We start from the raw sequence: 19065 nt of genomic DNA, 5'->3' as shown, positions 1-19065 counted from the left end.
TTCTGAGCCCCGTGTGTTAAACTTTGTTTTCCCCAAGAGAAGGCAAAATGACTCTACTTCCGTTATTTCATCAGCCTTAGAGTAGTTGTGGAATGGTGGCAGAAAGCATAAAGAACAAAAGTAGAACTCATCAGTCAACACTGATTTTGTACTTACCATTGTAGAAGAATCTGTGTTTTGTTTAAAAATGAATTCGTTAGTCACAAATTTATTTTTTGTGAACAAGCATGAGCAGAGAAATTTAAAATTAAAAAGCTTACTCGTGGACAAGTAAATCTATATCCCATATATAGGAGATGTGTTATGACATTTAACAAGGACAAACAGATATTGGGCCAAATATCAGAAGGCTAGTGTGTGCTTTACAATTTTGGTGAGTAAATCCAATTTCCTGTAATAAATGCTCCAGCAGACGGCATTTTCTATAGAAAACAGAGTTAGCAAGCCCCTTGTTGTAATTATAGTATCGAGGTTCAGGATTATATTGCACTAGGGATAAAAATAAAACCCTGCAAATGAAAACAGAATGTTATAAGAGAGTTTCTTCCATTTACAACAGAGTTCCCCCAAATCAACTTGACAATGACAGGATAAATGATATATATGGATTAAGTTAAATTAGTGCCAAATTAATGCTTTTTATACACCTTGTACCTTAATGATAATTAATTTGTAAATATTTTCCAACCTTCTCGATTATCTTTTCAATAAGGATTAACAGAGAACCTCGAGTCCTACATTCTCAAAAGCACTTGTATCAAGTTTTCTCAATAAATACTACAGAAATATTTGGTATATGGTTTTATTTTAACCAAAGTGAATCACAGTATTTGGTGGTTGAACATTTCCAATTCCACATTATCCTCTAGATAGTCTGCTTAAGTATTTTTCAAGCATTATTTCATTTGACCTTCCTTAAAATGTTATGAACAAGGTTTTGTTGTTTGCATTTTACAGATGAAGAAACTGAGGGATTAGTGCTCCGCTAGCATGTGCCAGAGTAGGGACTGGAACCTGGACCCTCTGCTTCCAAAACCCTCTCTCAGGAGATGCAGGGGAGCGTGGGCCAAGACAGTGTGATGGTAGAGTCTGAGGCCCAATTTGCAAAAGTGCTTCCATTGCACAGTGCTCCACACAGAATACGGTCTCAGTGGATACGTGTTGAATAATGTGGCAGTGCCACCTATGGGCAGTTGACCAACTCCAACCCAAGTGGACTTTGGGATTACCTGGTGAATGACTGATTTTGTAGGCAAAATTTTTCCTGCTGCTTTCCTGAGTTGACTTACAAACTGTAGAGAACGGATGGCACCAGATCTTTGAGTAGTCTGCTTCTTTTTTTTACAGAAATACATCTAGGCTGATTTTTGCCGCAAAAAATCCCAGCGGGGGTGTTGGGAGGGTAGGAGAGGGACTCCTACCACATAATGACTCATTTGGATGAAATGATTCTTTGACAGTTGAGAAAATTCCTTTATTTTTAAGATTTTATTTATTTATTTGACAGAGACACAGTGAGAGAGGGAACACAACAGGGGGAGTGGGAGAGGGAGAAGCAGGCTTCCTGAGACAATTCCTAAGCATCTTTTAATGATACTGCTCTTTCAAAGATAATATTGAGGGTTTTTTTAATTTTTAATTTTTTTTAATAATCTCTACACCGAACGTGGGGCTCAGACTCACGACCCTGAGATCAAGCGTCAGATGCTCTAGAGACTGAGCCAGCAAGGTGCCCCAGTTTCTTTATTTTAGAATGCATTTTTGCTGACAAATTATATCCCATTTTCTGTTGAATATTTCCGTAATATAAAAGAATGTTTGTGTCAAGATATAATAATATCCCATTTAAGAATGAAACTCACTTTCATTTATTTAAAGAGAAAGATGATAATTTGGGGATGACATTTGAGTAATGCTCTCATTTACTATATGTCAGTTTCTCCAGGAATTAATAGTTTGAAGTCCATGCAGAACACAATAGTACTATCCACTCAAAGAACAGGGGCACTACAGGATCTTTGAGAGTGCCTCAAAGCCTCTTATTTTATGATTATTTAAAGAAAAGGTAGTCATATAGGGGATCCACAGGAGAGCAGGCTTGAACACAGTGCTGGGAATGTAGAAACCAGTATTCTAATTCCAGGATTTTTACAAAAATTGAGGACTCAGAAGCAAGCCATAATCTCATTTGACCTAAGTCTCCTATATTCAATGTGAGGAGGATGAAATAAATCATTTCTAAGATGAATTTAGGCTATAAAATTCCACAACTTTAACGCATTTGAGTTTTGTTGCATTAAGATAATTTCAGATGACTTCCAAGTGTATAGTTTTCAAGTGTCAAACCAGTAATGTAAAGAAAGCCCTTTTTAAAGACAATTTTCATACTTACACACCTATTCTGTGAATAGAATTCCAGTCTGTATTTGTAGAAAAATATAATTTAGGCAACCAAAGGGCATAAAAATGCATTTACACAAGGAACAAACTCATAGTACATGCCACCTGGGAATTGTATTTATATGAAGATGCCAGTAGTCTGGGGAAAAGAAAATATGAAGAGTATATCTTCCTTGCTTCTAGAAGAAAACACCATAAATGGCTAAGAGTTTTCATCCATATTATTGGAGGTATAAAGAGATATTTGAATGCTTCAAATAGCATCCTGCACATATTATTCGATATTTTAACATGCAGCTTCAGATTTCTGAGAAATGTCACAAATTAGAGCCCATACACTTACGGACGCCAGCTTTCAGGATGTTTCCCCAATATCTTGTCATCATGATCTGCTCACATTCCCAGGGTCTTGCTTGATTGCCTTGAAGAAAATCTAGGCCCCTCTGGCATGGAGAGCACCATGTAAACAATATTATGAGATGGTCACCAGCACTTTCTTGTCCTTTTAAGCGAAGTGTGGCATTATTTGAATGTGGTCTCACGTGACTTTATATACATCTCACTTAATTCAAGCAGGGATCAAGTGGGCTTAGACCCTGGCATAGAAATTCACATTTTAAAGTAAGATTTCACAAAATATTTCCTAAATCTACTAATCTGTTGTTATTGACTAGATTAACCACATTTTTCTCTACCTCCCTTCGTATAGAATAGTCTTGCCTCCCCATCTTGTCTGTATGGCAAATTCCTATTTACCATTCCATACATATGTTACCTCCTGTAGGAAGTCTGCCACATTCCCTCAGGTTCGATCAGTTACCTCCTCTCTTGTCAGTGTATAGTGTCTGGCCCCTGGCTCCATGAGAACATTCACATGCTGCATATGTATGTGCTTCTCTCTGCTCAGAATTTGATCAGGGAGTAGTCATGTCAAGTCACAGTCCTGGGGGGTGTCAAGGCATGAGGGAGTGACAAAACGCCACTAAAATAAATCAGATTTGGATTGGTAGTTAATTCAGGCTTGCCAAAAACTACTTGCACTAATAATGGGCACTAGTCTAGACTATACTTTCCAGCAGAGATTTAAGAAGCCACCTGGATGGCTCAGTCAGTTAAGCGTCTGACTTCAGCCCGGGTTGTGATCTTGGGGTCCTGGGATCGAGCCCCGTGTCGGGCTCTGTGCTCACCGGGGAGACTGCTTCTCCCTCTCCCTCTGCCTGCCCCTCCCTCTGCTCTTGCTCTCTCTCTCTCTCAAATAAATAAATAAAACCTTTAAAAAAATAAATATAAGAAGAGGAGAAAAGGAAGAAAGAGGGAAAGAATGGACGGAGGAAGGAAGGAAAAAGGGGGAAAACAGGAATTCATTGTCAGTTTTTAATCATTATATCGGGTATCGTTTATATGTGACTTCATGGTATAGCCACATGCCATTTCACCAGCCCTGATATAGGAAGCTAGTTGCAGTAGTAAACACATTATTTTCACTTAGGATAAAATTATTTTAGGTGAGTATAGTTGCAAGATCTTGATCTAGGGTGCTTTAAACTTTTTTCCTGCTTTTCTATTTGGCAATATACTTCTAAATTTACCATAGATTTTCTGATCTCCAATTCTCTATTTTCTTTCTATTCTTCATTTTTATTTCTTGGTTTTTTGAACTCAACACTTTAAAAACACATTACAAGATTTTAGATAAGGTAATAAAATAAGTCACTCATTCACAGAAAAAAAGGACTTTATTTTGTATTACTTAATAATAGAATTTCATATTTCAAATTTCTTTTTGATGAGCCCTCCTTTGCAGAGAAGTTCGATATTTCATAGATTCAGTGGAGCATGGGATTGGGATGCAAATAAATGTTATTGTGATAACAAAAGCAAGCAACAAAGTATAATTTTGCAACAGGACAAATAAAACACTTTATGAAGCTCTATGTAATAATTTGTATAAAAGAGACATATTTCAAAGTAATCCTGTCATCAATCTTCCCCTGTGAGGTTAGTCCTTTCTGTTTCATTGTCACATGGATTATTTTGCCATTCTACTTAGTAGTCTGAGTGGAGTCTTTCCCTAGCAGTAACTTTTGGGTTAACTTTCACGTTTTCCCGCTTCATGATATATTATAGACATATTGAGACAAGGGTATTACAACATTTTTATCAGTGTTTCCTCTATGATATGTGTATTTTTCTGGCAAAGCTGACAGTGAGGGCTTAGAGAAACAATCTGTTAACTCTTCTGATTAACGAGCCCCACCCCCCCAGGTTTTATTCACTTCTTGTTGTATTACATCAGTTATGATGTGAAGTTTGACAGGCACATCAAACTACTCTGCCTGATTTTCCTGAGTGGGCTGCTCCTTTTCTGCAAACAAACTCAAGATGTTGGCTTTGTTGCTAACCGAGGCTGACGTTAATGCTGACATTCATGATAATCCTTGGTGATTTCTGCAAGATTTAATTTAACAATGGAGGGACGATGCCATATCCAGTGGGAAGAAAGTGGTACCTATTAGAGAAGAAAGGGGACTGTTCTCACTCAGAGGGCAGACCTTAGTGTTAATACCTCCCAATAGAATAATCGGTGTTACGCCATTATCAGTTTATGAAGGGGTAAGTAATCTCTTTCGTCATATCACATTTCCATATTGGAATCTGATTTAAGATTACAACTTGTTGGCTTCATAGCAACGTTTCGGAACTCAGATGTGGCTGCAAAGATTCTCTCAAAACTGGAGGGGAAGAATGAAGGGGAGTAAGTCGGAGGGGGAGACGGACCATTAGAGACGATGGACTCTGAAAAACAAACTGAGGGTTCTAGAGGGGAGGGGGGTGGGGGGATGGGTTAGCCTGGTGATGGGTATTAAAGAGGGCACATTCTGCGTGGAGCACTGGGTGTTATGCACAAACAATGAATCATGGAACACTACATCAAAAACTAATGATGTAATGTATGGTGATTAACATAACAATAAAAAATTATTAAAAAAAAAACTGGAGGGAATGTTTTGGCCTCTCAGGTGGCTGAGTGTGATGTCAGGAATCTTAACAGCAAAGAGCATTCCAAGCAAAGCATTTGCCCTTTTGTATCTAAACTGGGAGCTAAAGTGGAAGCCGAAGCACTAACGTCCAGAGATGGAGGAGTCAGGGGGCCGCTTCTGCCCCCCATTGCTACTGATGATGGATGGCGTTACTGCTGTTCTACGATCATTGAAGGGCAATGGCATGTTATGGGGCCTTGGTAGCATTTTAGTTGTGTCACTCCTGTGACACTGAATAAGTCATTTACACCTCATGGGGCCTCAAATTCACCATGTGTAAAACATGACCTAAAAGCTCTCCCTTCTTTTAAGTTTATGTGTATGTATGTAATTTCTATACCCAAGATGGGGCTCAAACTCATGACCCCGAGATCAAGAGCTGCATGCTCTTCTGACTGAGCCGGCCAGGCACCCCCTCTTTACCTTTTTACATGAGTATTGTGAAGAGTATTGTGAAGAATAAATGGAGTAATTATGCAAATGAATTTTAGAAGCAGTGAAGTATTTTATATATATATATGTATATATATATACACATATATATACATATATGTATATTTTAAAGATTTTACAAGAGAGACCTGTGCATGAGTAGGGGGAGAGGCAGAGGAAGAAGGAGAGAGAGAATCTCAAGCAGACTCCCCACTAAGCACAGAGCCTGACTCAGGGCTCCATCCCAGGATCCTGAGATCATGACCTGAGCCGAAATCAAGAGTTGAATGCTCAGCTAACTGGGCCACCCAGGCGCCTGGAAGCAGTATTGTAAAAATATAGTTTATTATTACCCATTCACTCATTCTTCACCTATTCAGTATTTACTGAGCAACCATCATGTGCCTCTGGAATTGACCCACTTGGTTTTGTGAATAGAATGGATGGGAATGAGGGCAGCTGACTAAAGAATACTTGAGAATTTCATCCTCGATGAACATAACTAGGTTCTAGAACTGGAGCCAAGCATAATGTGCATTTTTAATGAGTGAAGCTTATTAATATCCAGACTTTAATAAAGTCCTTGAAGGTCTCAAGGCAGGAAGCACACTCTGGAGGATATTGAATAGTCTGGTGTCTCTGGTTCATGTGGGAGTGCATATCTCCCTTATGTTGGTCTTACTTTACATGAGAAGGGGATTTATGGGACTCCTGGGTGGCTAAGTCATTCAGCGTCTGCTTTAGGCTCAGGTCATGATCCCAGGGTCCTGGGATCCAGCCCGCATCAGGCTCCCTGCTCAGCGGGAAGCCTGCTTCTCTCTCTCTCCCTCTGCCCCTCCACCCTGCTTGTGCTCCTTCTCTCAAATAAATAAATAAAATCTTTAAAAAGGGGGGAGATTTACATGATAAATTTGGACAGGGATACATTTTATAAGTTCTGTGGGGGAACACAGCTCAAATAGTCTAAGATGAACCTCTCACTTATGAAGAAGGAAACATGACTTCTTCTGTTATGGAAATTTTGCACATTTTTATCTTTTAATTCTGCCATTTCTATCTATTATAGGTTACGTACCATGAGAATTCTTATTAAATTGCTAGCAAAGTTAAAAATAAATTGTGGTGGGTACTTGTACTTTGCTGGTCATCAAAATAAATTTAGGAATATCAATTTGTGGGTGGCTCAATTAATTGGATCAACATTCTGTATTCATAACTGAAAGGTGGACTGATTATATAAGCTCTTTCTTATCACAGAATTGCCCATTTTGTAAGATTCTAAAAAGTGAGAAATGTCATTAATTAAAAACATTTTCACACTGCTTTTAACACTGAATTAGGATAGATCCACCAGGAACCAATTTGGAATTAAGCCGGCTTTTTCTGTTACATTAATAAAGCTGTAGGACTTCATATATTTGTTTAAGCATTTACAATTTTCCCTTTGACAATATGATGTGATTCATTGCATGCAGGAAAGAGCAGAATGAGCTTATACATACTCAATTATTTTGAAAAGAAAATTTGAGATTTTTCACTAACATACATTTTGTTGGTTTCTTTGTTTGTTTATTTATTTTTTAAGTAGACTCCACACCCAGTGTGGAGCCCAACATGGGGCTTGAACTCACGACCCTGAGATCAAGATCTGAGTTGAGATCAGGAGTCAGATGCTTAGCCAACTGAGCCACTTAGGCACCCCACTAACATATATCTTAATTCTTTTGTAAGATAATGAATAGCTTACACATTGCTTATAATTAAAAAAATAGGTTTATAGTTTTTGTCCTACCCTGTTCCTAGTCACATTACCCACACATCACTCTTAGTCACCAAAAGACGGAAATGTCAGTTTCTTCCACAGTTATATCTATACCAGGGGAGGGGGAATATATATATATGTATATATATATTTTTTACATACCCATATATGGTATATTCATATATTACACATCCATTTTTTTCCACATTTTTCCTTTTTTACCTAAAACAAGTTGGAGATTGCTTCATATAAGTACATGATGACTTACTTCATTCTTTTCAATAATATTTTCTTCTGTGAATGCACAGTAATTTACAGAGCCAATCCCCTATTTATGAGCATTTGTCTCCAGATTGCTATTGCAAACTATGCTGCAAGAAAAATTGTGTGCTTGTATGATTTCCCATGAATGCATGCAAGTATATCTTCAAAATAAATTCCTAAATGTAGAATTGCTGATTCCAAGGAAATGCACTTTTGTGATTTTGGTAGTTTTTGTCCGATTTATATTCCCTTCAGTAATTATGAAAGTGCCTTACCCCTACGACATAATCACAGAAACACTCACCAATTTATTCTTAACCAATATATTCCATTTTACTTCTATTTCAGAAGTGTGCATAGGTAATTGACAATGATACGAAACTTTCATTTTTTAACATATAAGTTTGAATAATTATATGTATTGAAAGTGGTTTATTTATATATGGTTCATTTGTAATGCCAACACAGCTAACTGAAAAGTGAAAACAAAACTCAGTAAAACATTCTGTGAAAAATGAAGACATTCGAGAACCTGTTCTAGTAGCTAGTGTTCCTCACCAAATCGATTAGTTGAATCAGAGATTGTTTTAGTTTACCTATTAAAGTAACTCAAATATTTTTATAGAGTATAAAACATTTACTTGATGAAATGTTACTACCTTTTACTTTTATTAAATCAGTCCTTTATTTTCTATGACTGCTTTTATTCCTACTATATGTGATAGATATTTGTATATGAAGTAAAAATATACAAAAATATTTGCCCTAAGCAATCTGAATTTTAATCCTCTATGTTGAAAAAATTTGAAAATTAGTTGTACCACTAATTAAATTGTTACATGGGACCCGTGGGTGGCTCAGTCGGTTAGGTCATGATCTTGGGGTCCTGGGATTGAGCCCCACATTGGGCTCCTTACTCAGCAGGAAGCCTGCTTCTCCCTCTGCCTGCCAGTCCCCCTGCTCATGCTCTCTCTCTCAAAGGACTAGTGCCTTTGGGAAAATTGCACAGTAGCAAAATCTTTCAGTGTACTGTGTGATCTGGGCCCGGGAAAGATTTTCACGTGATTTTGCTGCCCTTTTGCGGCAGAAATGTGAGAAAATTCTCTGGCTCAGATCCCAAATTCTATCAGGCTTTACTAAGGCAATTTGTACCATAAGTGTGTATTTTTGTTTCTTAACTATCCGAGGGTATAAATCACCCATAATGCTACTCTTCAATGAAGCAAAGATAGTTCATCTGAAATATGGAGGTCATTTAAGACTCTCTGCCCTAGACAATTAGAGTGTGTTCTGTGAAATGGATTCTTCACACTTTCAGAATATGGGTACTTGGGGAAGAAAGGCCTAAATGAATTGTCATTCATTACTTTAGAGATGAAATAAACACTGAATTTAACCAACAGTTTTCTGAGGCCCCACGGTTTACTTTATTCTATTTTTTCCCAAAGAACCGTTCCTTTTTTTCCTTTCAATTTTGCCTGCTGACTATGTTGGGATATGATATGCTGGCCTTTTGTCTCTCATTAAATTATATGATGTTACCTAATATAGGGTCTGCATTGCTGTGTTGTACTTCCCCTTGGATGTGTCAAACCTGGGACATTAATTTATTCTTTGTCAGTCATGACTTCAAGAGCAAATGGGCCAGACCTCCATGTCCAAGGTACACATATATACCACCCCCGACCCCCACCACACACACTCTGACACGTGTGTGCAAATCAAAGAGAGTGAGTTATTAGAAAGCATTTGAAACAGTATTTTCATGGGTGTCTGGGTAGCTCAATGGGTTAAGCATCCAACTCTTGATTTTTGTCTCTTCTCGTGATCTCAGGGTGGTGGGATTGAGCCCTACATCTGGCTCTGTGCTCAGTGGGAAGTCTGCTTGGGATTCTTTCTCTTTCCCTCTGCCCCCCTCCACTCACACTTTCTCTCTCTAAAATAAATAAATCTTTTTGGGGCGCCTGGGTGGCTCAGTTGGATGAGCGACTGCCTTCGGCTCAGGTCATGATCCTGGAGCCCCAGGATTGAGTTGCACATCGGGCTCCCTGCAGGGAGTCTGCTTCTCCCGCTGACCCTCCTCCCTTTCATACTGTCTCTAATTCTCTCTCTCTCAAATAAATAAATAAAGCCTTTAAAAAAAATAAATAAATCTCTTTTTTTTTATTTATTTCATTGAGAGAGAGAGTGAACACATGAAGGGAGGGGCAGAGGGAGAGAGAAACTTCAACAGACTCCTCGCTGAGTGCCCAGTGGGATGCGGGGCTTAATCTCATGACCCTGAGATCATGACCTGAGCTGAAACCGAGAGTTGGATGCATAACCCACTGAGCCACCCCGGTGCCCCAGTTAAGTAGATAATCTTGATGAGGAAGGACAGCCTGGCAGCATAACTAGCTGCCTTGCTGACATGGCTCCTGCCTGCTGGTTTATCTGTCGGGTCTTACTCTTTTTGTATCCCTCCTTATACTAACTCAGCCTTCTGAACAAAGGATGTACCTAAAAATTTCCTGGAGAAATGGTCTTGGGACTAGATACATCAATAAGGTATAAGAGCTTGGAGGTCATCTCAGCAGAAGAAGTGAAGGAGCCCAGAGTTCAGAGGGAAGGCTGCAGAGAGCCATCGGGATGTCAGATGGGATGCTGGACCTTCTTAGTGAATCCTATCAATACGAGGAGGGGCAGGAACATTGTACCTCAGGATGGACGGAATGATTTCTACTGCTGGGTTCGTCACCAGAAAGGCCAAGTCCTTTGCTGTGAGCTTTATCCCTGGGTTTATCATGTTAAGTGTCTGAGACTGACAACGGAAACAGGGGGACGGGTTTTGTCCTGAATGTGAGAAGATTATGGTAGCAGAATGCATTGAGGCTCAGAGTAAAGCCATGACAATGCTCACCATCAAACAATTATCCTACCTGCTCAAATTTGCCATTCAGAAAACGAAACAACCAGGGACAGATGCCATCCAGAGGCCTGTTCCATTGGAACAGCATCCTGACTACATGAAACACACCTTCCAGTCTATGGACCTTCATACATTGGAAAAGAAGGCTAAAAAGAAAATGTATGGATGCACAGAAGCTCTCCTGGCTGATGCAAAGTGGATTTTGCACAACTGCATCATTTATAATGGAGGAAATCACAAACTGATACAGCAAAAGTACTCATTAAAATCTGTGAGTATGAGATGAATGAGATCAATTTTGTCCGGTAAGTATCTAGCTGCTTGCCAAAAATGAGATAACTGGTTTTATGAACCTTGTAGCAATCCACATCCTTTGATCCAGGCAAAACTGAAGGGGTTTCCATTCTGGCCCAGAAAAGCTCTGAGGGATAAAGATGGGTAACCTGATGCCCATTTATTTGGACAACATGACAGGGCCTGGGTTCCAATAAATTGCCACCTCATGTCTAAAGAAATTCCTTTTTCTGTGAAAAAGACAAAAATCTTCTTCAATAGTGCAATGCAAAAGATGGGCCGGTGTAGGTGAAGAGCATCCACAGGAAGTTTAGGGGTCTTACTCTCCCATGGGGACATCTAACACACCCAGCATCCAGTACCAAATGCTGCTCAACCCCAGCAACCCTGGCACCGGCACCGCCCAGGTAGACAAGCAGGAAAAGGTCAAGCTCAGCTTTGACATGACTGCGTCCCCCAAGATCCTATGGGCAAGCACATGCTGAGCAGGGGCAGGGGCCGCAGTATCTCCTTGTCACATATGCCACGCTCTCCCAAGACTACAAACCCTTCTGTGCACACAGGCTCTGACGTGCGGCAGGATGCCAAGAAGAAGTCCCCGTGGAGCCACTTCAGTGCCGGCGAGGAGTCCATGGACTTCTTGGACAAGAGCACAGCTTCACCAGCCTCAGCAAACATGGGAGAAGCAGGCACTTTATCCAGCGGGTCCAAAAACTTTCTCTCCTCAAGCGTCCATGCCAATCATGACGAAAACAGACAAAATGTCCACCACTGGAAGCATCCTGAATCTTAACCTGGAATGTTGAAGCAAGGCCAAGATGGACCTGAGGGAGCTGAGCAAGTTGGTCCAGCAGCAGGTGGCGCCTGTTCTCATCTCGCCCAATTGGCAGATTCGCACCAGGTTCCAGCTAAATCTTGACAAGATGACAGAGAGTTGCAAAGCACAACTAGGCATCAATGAAACCTCAGATGATGTTTACACGGCTGCAGAGCACAGTGATTCAGAAGATTCTGAGAAGTCAGACAGTAGTGATAGTAAGTATAGCAGTGACAATGAGCAGAAGTCTAAGAATGAGCCAGAAGATGCAGAAGAAAAAGAAGGTAGTTGGATGGATGAAGAGCCATCTCCTGTCCAAAAAAAAAAAAAAAAAACAAAACTCAAACTGGCAAACCCAGTGGAGACTAAGGAGGAACTGAAAAGCGCATGGCCAACCAGTGAGAAAGCAGATCCAGGCTCCAAGAAAAGGCAAGTCCCCAGCCTGAAAAGGACTCTTCAGAAAAAGTAAAAGCCTTGCCTCCTCCCAAAAAGGATAAACTGAAGGGAAAAGATGAGATAGATTCTCCAACAGTACATTTGGGCCTGGACTCTGATTCAGAGAGTGGACTTGCCCTAGGTTTAGGAGAAGACCATGTGGGGCAAAAGGGTCAAAAAAAAAAAAATAAGAAGGAACCCAAAGAACAATCTCCCATGCAGAATGAAAGAATCTGTAACAGATTGACAAGAATATATAACCATGAAACAAAATGAAAATAAAGAAGTCTGCAAAAGATGAAGGTAGAATAGTAAGAGGTCTGGGAAAGTGCATGCACAGAAATATATACTGTTTCATCATTCAGAATTAGCAAAGTTGGGCTTTCATTTTGCCTGTGAGCTTCCTAGCAGTCTGAGCAAAAAGGGAAATACAGTCCCTTAAAAGATCTCACATTTTTCCAAAAACTAAAAAACATTCCAGCTGGAAAAAAAAAAGAATAAGATACATTATTGAGTCTCGACACATTCACAGCTTGGCCAAGGATGCATAAATATGACCACTTAAATATACAATAAATGTAACTAAGTTCTGTGATGTAGGTAGAAGCAGTATCATCAGCACTGGTGGGCTGGGCCTGGACAAAATGAACACTGGTATCACTTATCATCATGATTAATAGACTGTGTCTTGAGATCCTGTGTATCAATTACAAGGTACCGATAGTATTAAAAAAACCAAGGATCAAAGGAAATCATTCAGACAGCTAGACAGTGAGTTACAGAAGTTAGGTTACCATTTCCCCAAAGGTGGGGCAAGTACCTAGAAGAATGTGAGTTAAAAATCATCAAAGAGAATGAATATAGTACACGAAGAAATTCATCAATTTGTCATTAAGGAGAGGAGACTGTTATATAAAAATTATAAAAGAAGCACTATTATTGTCTAAATTCCCTCATTTTTTCTGGAGGCATTATGTCTGTATCCTGGTCAAATCTTTGTTCTGCTCTATGGCAAATTTTAAAATAAATTCTAATGAGCATTTGTGCGTTGCTTTACCTTGTACGAGTGGCTCTCTCTCACACTTTCTCATCATGTCTCACAATAATTCTGTGAGGTGGGTATGGGAAGTACTCTCACTTCACGGACAAGAAAGCTGAGTCTCAGGAAGGCCTAGTCGTAGTTAGTTAGTCCAAGTTAACCAGGTCTAGTGCATAGTGAACCAAATCCTCATACCACACTTCCTGCCCCATGGGCTGTGCTCTTCCCACACCGCCACTCAAGTCCTCAAAAACTAGCTGGGCAAACAGCACAAGCACACTGTTGTGTGACAGCGTTTTGATCTAGCCCCTCTGTTTAAACTTCTTGACTCTCAAACAACCCAAAAATGAATGATAGGGAATTTCTAGTATAACCTAAGAAACTATAGCCTTGAAGGAGGTCCCCTGGAATAGCGTTAAGAATCCATCGGGGAAGTCTTGTCAAGCCAGACATCTCTTCTCTCTCGTGAGGGTTTCAGGAGAGCAGCGCCGCCTCCTTCCTCCCCACCTTGTCCTCATCTTCCTGCTCAGCACCAACTCTGGACGCCATTGCCATTCTGGGAATCATGGAGGCTGACAAATGTGTTATTCTTCCCCCAAGCTGCTCATTACTTTATCAGACTTAATTGATGTAGTGAGTATGTCTTGTGGAATGGTTCTTAGATGTATTCCTTTCCTGGGGCGCCTGGGTGGCTCAGTTGGTTAAGCGACTGCCTTCGGCTCAGGTCATGATCCTGGAGTCCTGGGATCGAGTCCCGCATCGGGCTCCCTGCTCAGCGGGGAGTCTGCTTCTCCCTCTGACCCTCCCCCCTCTCATGCTCTCCCTCTCTCTCATTCCCTCTCAAATAAATAAATAAATAAATATTAAAAAAAAAAAAAAGATGTATTCCTTTCCTGATATTCTCCAGGAAAGACAAAATGTAATTCACACGGTGCCAGAGATTGTTTTCATGAAGCCGCCGCATCTTCGAAGGATGACTCAAATGTGCTGCATCCTGAGAGATAGGAGAGAACAATACAAACCAGTGACAAAGGGAAACATACAAATGTCCTTCCGGAGGCTTTCACTTATCAGTCAGCACCCACCTCCAGACACAATGCCGTTCATCACGGTAAAATGCATAATTCCCACGTACAGCATATTGTTGGTGAGAACATTGCTCAAAGGTGTTTGGTATTGCTTACTTTTTGGTAGGACATCTCCACACCGTCTTCCTCTGAGGAAAGTGTTGACGTCAGGTGATTTCTTTTAAACCAGTGCCCCATAAAGCTGAGGCTCATTCATATGTAGGCTTTCCCGTAACCGCTCATGGTCCCATCTTCCGGCTGGCTCATCCTGAAGCCACCTGCAGTTTTCCTGAACCAGCGCCTACTTGTATGGACCTTCAGCAAACTATTTACAAACTGTGCTCACAGGGAGGCACCAAATCAAGCAGAATGATTAAGTGTGGAATGTATCTGAAGGTTGTGTGACCACAACAGGCAACATGATGAGAGCAAGGGGAAAACATCCCATGTTCCAATTCCTCGGTCATACAACCTCTCTGGCTTGTATTTTCATATGTGTAGGTCCCCATTTTATTTTATGCATATAGAAAAGTATTTCACTTTGGACCTGGAGGCCCTCATTTCTCCCCCTTCCAGTCCATGCCTTCTCACGGCCATTCCCAGGGGCCACATGTAAACTAAGTGGGACTAGGTTATTTTAACTGCTATTTCCAAATTCATCACAGATTCCTGTGGAATTTCCCTCTGTTAGGCTCTGGTTAGTAAATGAGGTATCCTGGCTGCATCTGTTGAATCTCACTGAAGAGTGGGGACAGCTCATCACTGTTGGTTGGAAAATTGCTTATAGAAGCTAGAAAAACAGTTTAAAAGTCCAAGGATGAGAAATTTTAGCTTTTTTTTTTTTTATGACTGACGCACTTGAATGGAATGAATAGCCTAGAAGCATGATGACTTACATAAGTAGATTGGCACTGGCTTTCCTATGACCAGGTTATCTCTCACCATAAGCTCTGTACAGCTCTAGTTTGATCACTTTGTAAGATGAACGTTCCATTAGCTATAATCTCCAAGGGATCCACAGCAGCTTTTGTGTTTCTTTGTGGAGTGGAGGGAATGGGGAAGCTATCTCCCATAACACTAAATGCACTATTATAAGAAACAGGCAGGGTCTTGGGACGCCTGGGTGGCTCAATCTGTTAAGTGTCTGCCTTCGGCTCAGGTCACGATCCCGGAGTCCTGGGCTCGAGTCCCGCGGTGGGCTCCTCGCTCAGCAGGGAGTCTGCTTCTCCCTCTCCCTCTGCCTGCCCCTCTCCCTCTGCCTGCCGCTCCCCCTGCTTGTGTGCCTGCTTTCTCTCTCTCTGACAAATAAATAAATAAGATGTTAAAAAAGAAAAGAAAAGAAATAGGCAGGGGTGCCTGGCGGGCTTGGTGGGAGGAGCATGTGACTCTTGATCCCAGGGTCATGAGTTCCAGCCCCATGTTGGGTGTAGAGATTACTTAACTAAATAAATATTAAAAAATTAAAGAAAGAAATAGGCATTTGATAATTGTTTGTTAATTTGTCTTTATTTTACTGAGGTTTCAGGGAGACCCTCTTTCTCTCCATCTGCTCCCCTCATCTTCCTTTTCAAAATTGTGTAGTAATGTTTTTATTTTAATTTTGTTTCCATTTTTAAAAAGATTTATTCATTTATTTTAGAGAGAGAGCGTGCGTGTTTGGGGGGGTCGGGGCAGAGAATGAGAATTTTCAAGCAGACTCCCCTCTGAGCACAGACCAGCCACTGGGCTGCATCTCAGGACCCATGAGCTCATGACCTGAGCCAAAAGCTGGATGCTCGACCAGCTGAGCCACCCAGGCACCCCTTTTCTTTTCATTTTTAAAACACACAAAAACATTGTGTTTGATATCATTTTCGTGTCATCATTTCTACAATCATACAACATTTTGAAATGATAAAGCATATACTTCTTGTCTCATGATATGAATCCATATGTGGCTCCTGTGAAATATTCTCTGCTACAATTAAACTGTACTTAGCAAATGCCCATGTTTATATTTTACCCCAAAGTTTACTACGAGCTCTTGACCCTCACTTCAGGGTCATTTGTCAATGTTGCACGAACTTTATTCTAGGAAACATTTCCACTGATTCCTAAAATAAACCCGCAGCTCTGAAACCCCAAAAGTTCTGAAACTGAAATTATTTTCTTAGAAACGTTGGCACACAATTCTTTGGTGTATAAACTTAAAGGAGTGTGAAGCTATTTATAGTTTTTGTTTATCCCAGGGTGAACCGTTTTATAAAAAAAAAATTGCAAAAGTGCTCATGTGTTTGATTTCCTGTTGGTGGAATTACATAAAATATGCACTCTCCACTTCATTATCTTTCTGAAGTCTGAAATATTTTGGTTTTCAAATTACATATGACCCAAAGGGTTTCATGTAAGAGATTATGGGGCCTTATACACACACACATGCATGTGTGTATACTTTATAGGACAGAAGTTTAAGCATTTCTAGGTGAAATAAACAGGTCTCTTTTTTGATTTCTTAGGTCTTTTGATTTGTTTATTTTCCTTTTGACTTAACTGTGGGATGTAGTATGCTGTGTTTCTAGACATACTCGAATGAATAATCTCCTTATCAAGGAGCTTCTTCATGCCAAGTCAACAAAACTTTTTTGGAAAAACCACATAAGAATGGAAAGACCAACTAGTCCACATTTGGACTGTTGCACAAAGCTCTCATCTCCAACACTCATAAAACTGCATTTCCAAAGTTACCTATTATGCCCGCATTGCCAAATCCAGTGGCCATTATTCAATCCCCATCTTTCCTCTTAGTATTTGACCTGGTTGATCACATCCTTCTTGAAACTTTATTTGGCATCCAGGACACCACACAATCCTGTTTTATTCCACTAGTTCATTTTGTTGCTGTTTCTATTTCCTTTGTTGGAATAACATTCTCTTAATCTGTAAATGTTGGAATGCCTCGAAGTTCACATCTCTAGATCAGTTCTTTTTCTGTGTTTATTCCTTATGTAGTCTAATTCCCAGGTCCCTAACTTTAAATTCATCCATATCTTCAAACCCCCAAATATGCGTATCTCCCTTAAACCTCTCTACTGATACCAACTTCCTCTACTTTGAGGTTTATTAGGCATCTCAAATTTACCATGTCTAGAAATTGAACTTCTGATTGCCCTTCTCTCCAAATCTAATCCATTCCCCGGTGTTCTCCCTCTCAGTATGTTTAATTTACTAACGATGCCCAACCAGCTCTTTGAGGGAGTGCTCGATTCACCGCAAAATACACATAAGCAAATCATTGTGTTTTTAACTTTGTAAATGTTCAGTCTTCATTTTGAGTCCCAATTCAGCATGAAGGCAACAAATTGAACTCAGTCGTCATCACCATTATAAAATTGTCTTAGTCAAATCAAATTTAAATTCAGGTGGTTAAGGATTTTTGCATATCCCTCTTTTTCGTAGGGTGGCCAGTATGTTCAAGGGCTCATGTAGAATAATGACATTTAGAAAACCCCTGAAACTGGATTGTCAGCAGATCTTCATGCAGATGTCCTCTGATAGGTGCTTGACTCCCCTTTGGTCCCTGGCAGCTCTATATATATTGGCAGCTGGGTCCCAGTTTTGTCGTCACGTTCAGGATCTGTAAGTCCCTCCACCCACCCTGTGTCCTGTTTCTCTGAGGCGCGAGGCCCTTTACCATCTCTCAGGCCTTCTGTGCTGCCTTATTGGGAGATAGGGCAAAGCTAGGGAAACTTGCAGATACTGTTTGATGGGAAAGATTCTGGGTGTGGTAGGCTGTCTCAGGGCCTATCTCATGTGCTGCCATTTCTCCTCTGTGTGCTATTTTCCAAACCATTCTTTGAAACACACACACAGTCTTTCCCCTGAGAAGGAAGAGGAGAAATTTCAGACCCTCTCTAAGAGATTTACACCATCTAACAATTCTGTACCCTTCTTTGACTCTTTCTTACTCTGGCTGAATTAACATTGTCTTAATCTCCAGGTTAGGGAAATTTGTATATTCATGCATTCTATTTATTTGTAAATACATATTATAAACTATTTCAGGCATTTAAAATATAGGCTCTCCAGCTTGGATGTGAAGCTATCCAGCTAGATATAAAGCACTCTAGATTGCATTGAAGCCATCTGTACCAGTTTGAATAAGTTAGCAACAAACAATGCCCAAATCTCAGTAGCTCAAAACAAAAGTTTATTTCTCTTTCACACCAAATGTTCTATATGGATTGGCAGGGATGGTGTTTCAGGGAGGTTATTCAGGACTCCACGCTGATGGAGGCTTCATCTCGACATATGGGCTATTGTATCTTACGCAGAAAAATCAGTTTTCTTTCTTCCTTCCCATCCTTATACTTCTTGTCTCTGCATTTCCTAGAGTTGCAAATATAGTATTAAAATGTAGCAGTGCTGGTGGACATGGTTTCCTATTCCTCACTTCAAATGTAATGGTCGGAGCCAGTCACCATTAAGTGTAATTTTTGTTGTGGTTGATGATATTTTGGATAACTTTCTCCTTCTTTCTCTAAACTATTGTTTAAGCCTAAAAGGTATTTCTTGATTATTTTAGAGATTTGTTTATAATACCCAACACCAGGGGCGCCTGGGTGACTCG

The 19065-nt window shown here is 40.2% G+C and overlaps 1 pseudogene; it reads left to right on the top strand.

Moving 5' to 3' along the window:
• Positions 1 to 10417: 10417 nt before the first annotated feature.
• LOC113930353 lies at positions 10418 to 12629 on the top strand (annotated as a pseudogene).
• Positions 12630 to 19065: the final 6436 nt, after the last annotated feature.

The sequence above is a fragment of the Zalophus californianus genome, chromosome X (assembly GCF_009762305.2).
Source record: "Zalophus californianus isolate mZalCal1 chromosome X, mZalCal1.pri.v2, whole genome shotgun sequence".
Classification (NCBI taxonomy): Eukaryota; Metazoa; Chordata; class Mammalia; order Carnivora; family Otariidae; genus Zalophus; species Zalophus californianus.
This window is presented reverse-complemented; position numbering and strand designations above follow the sequence as displayed.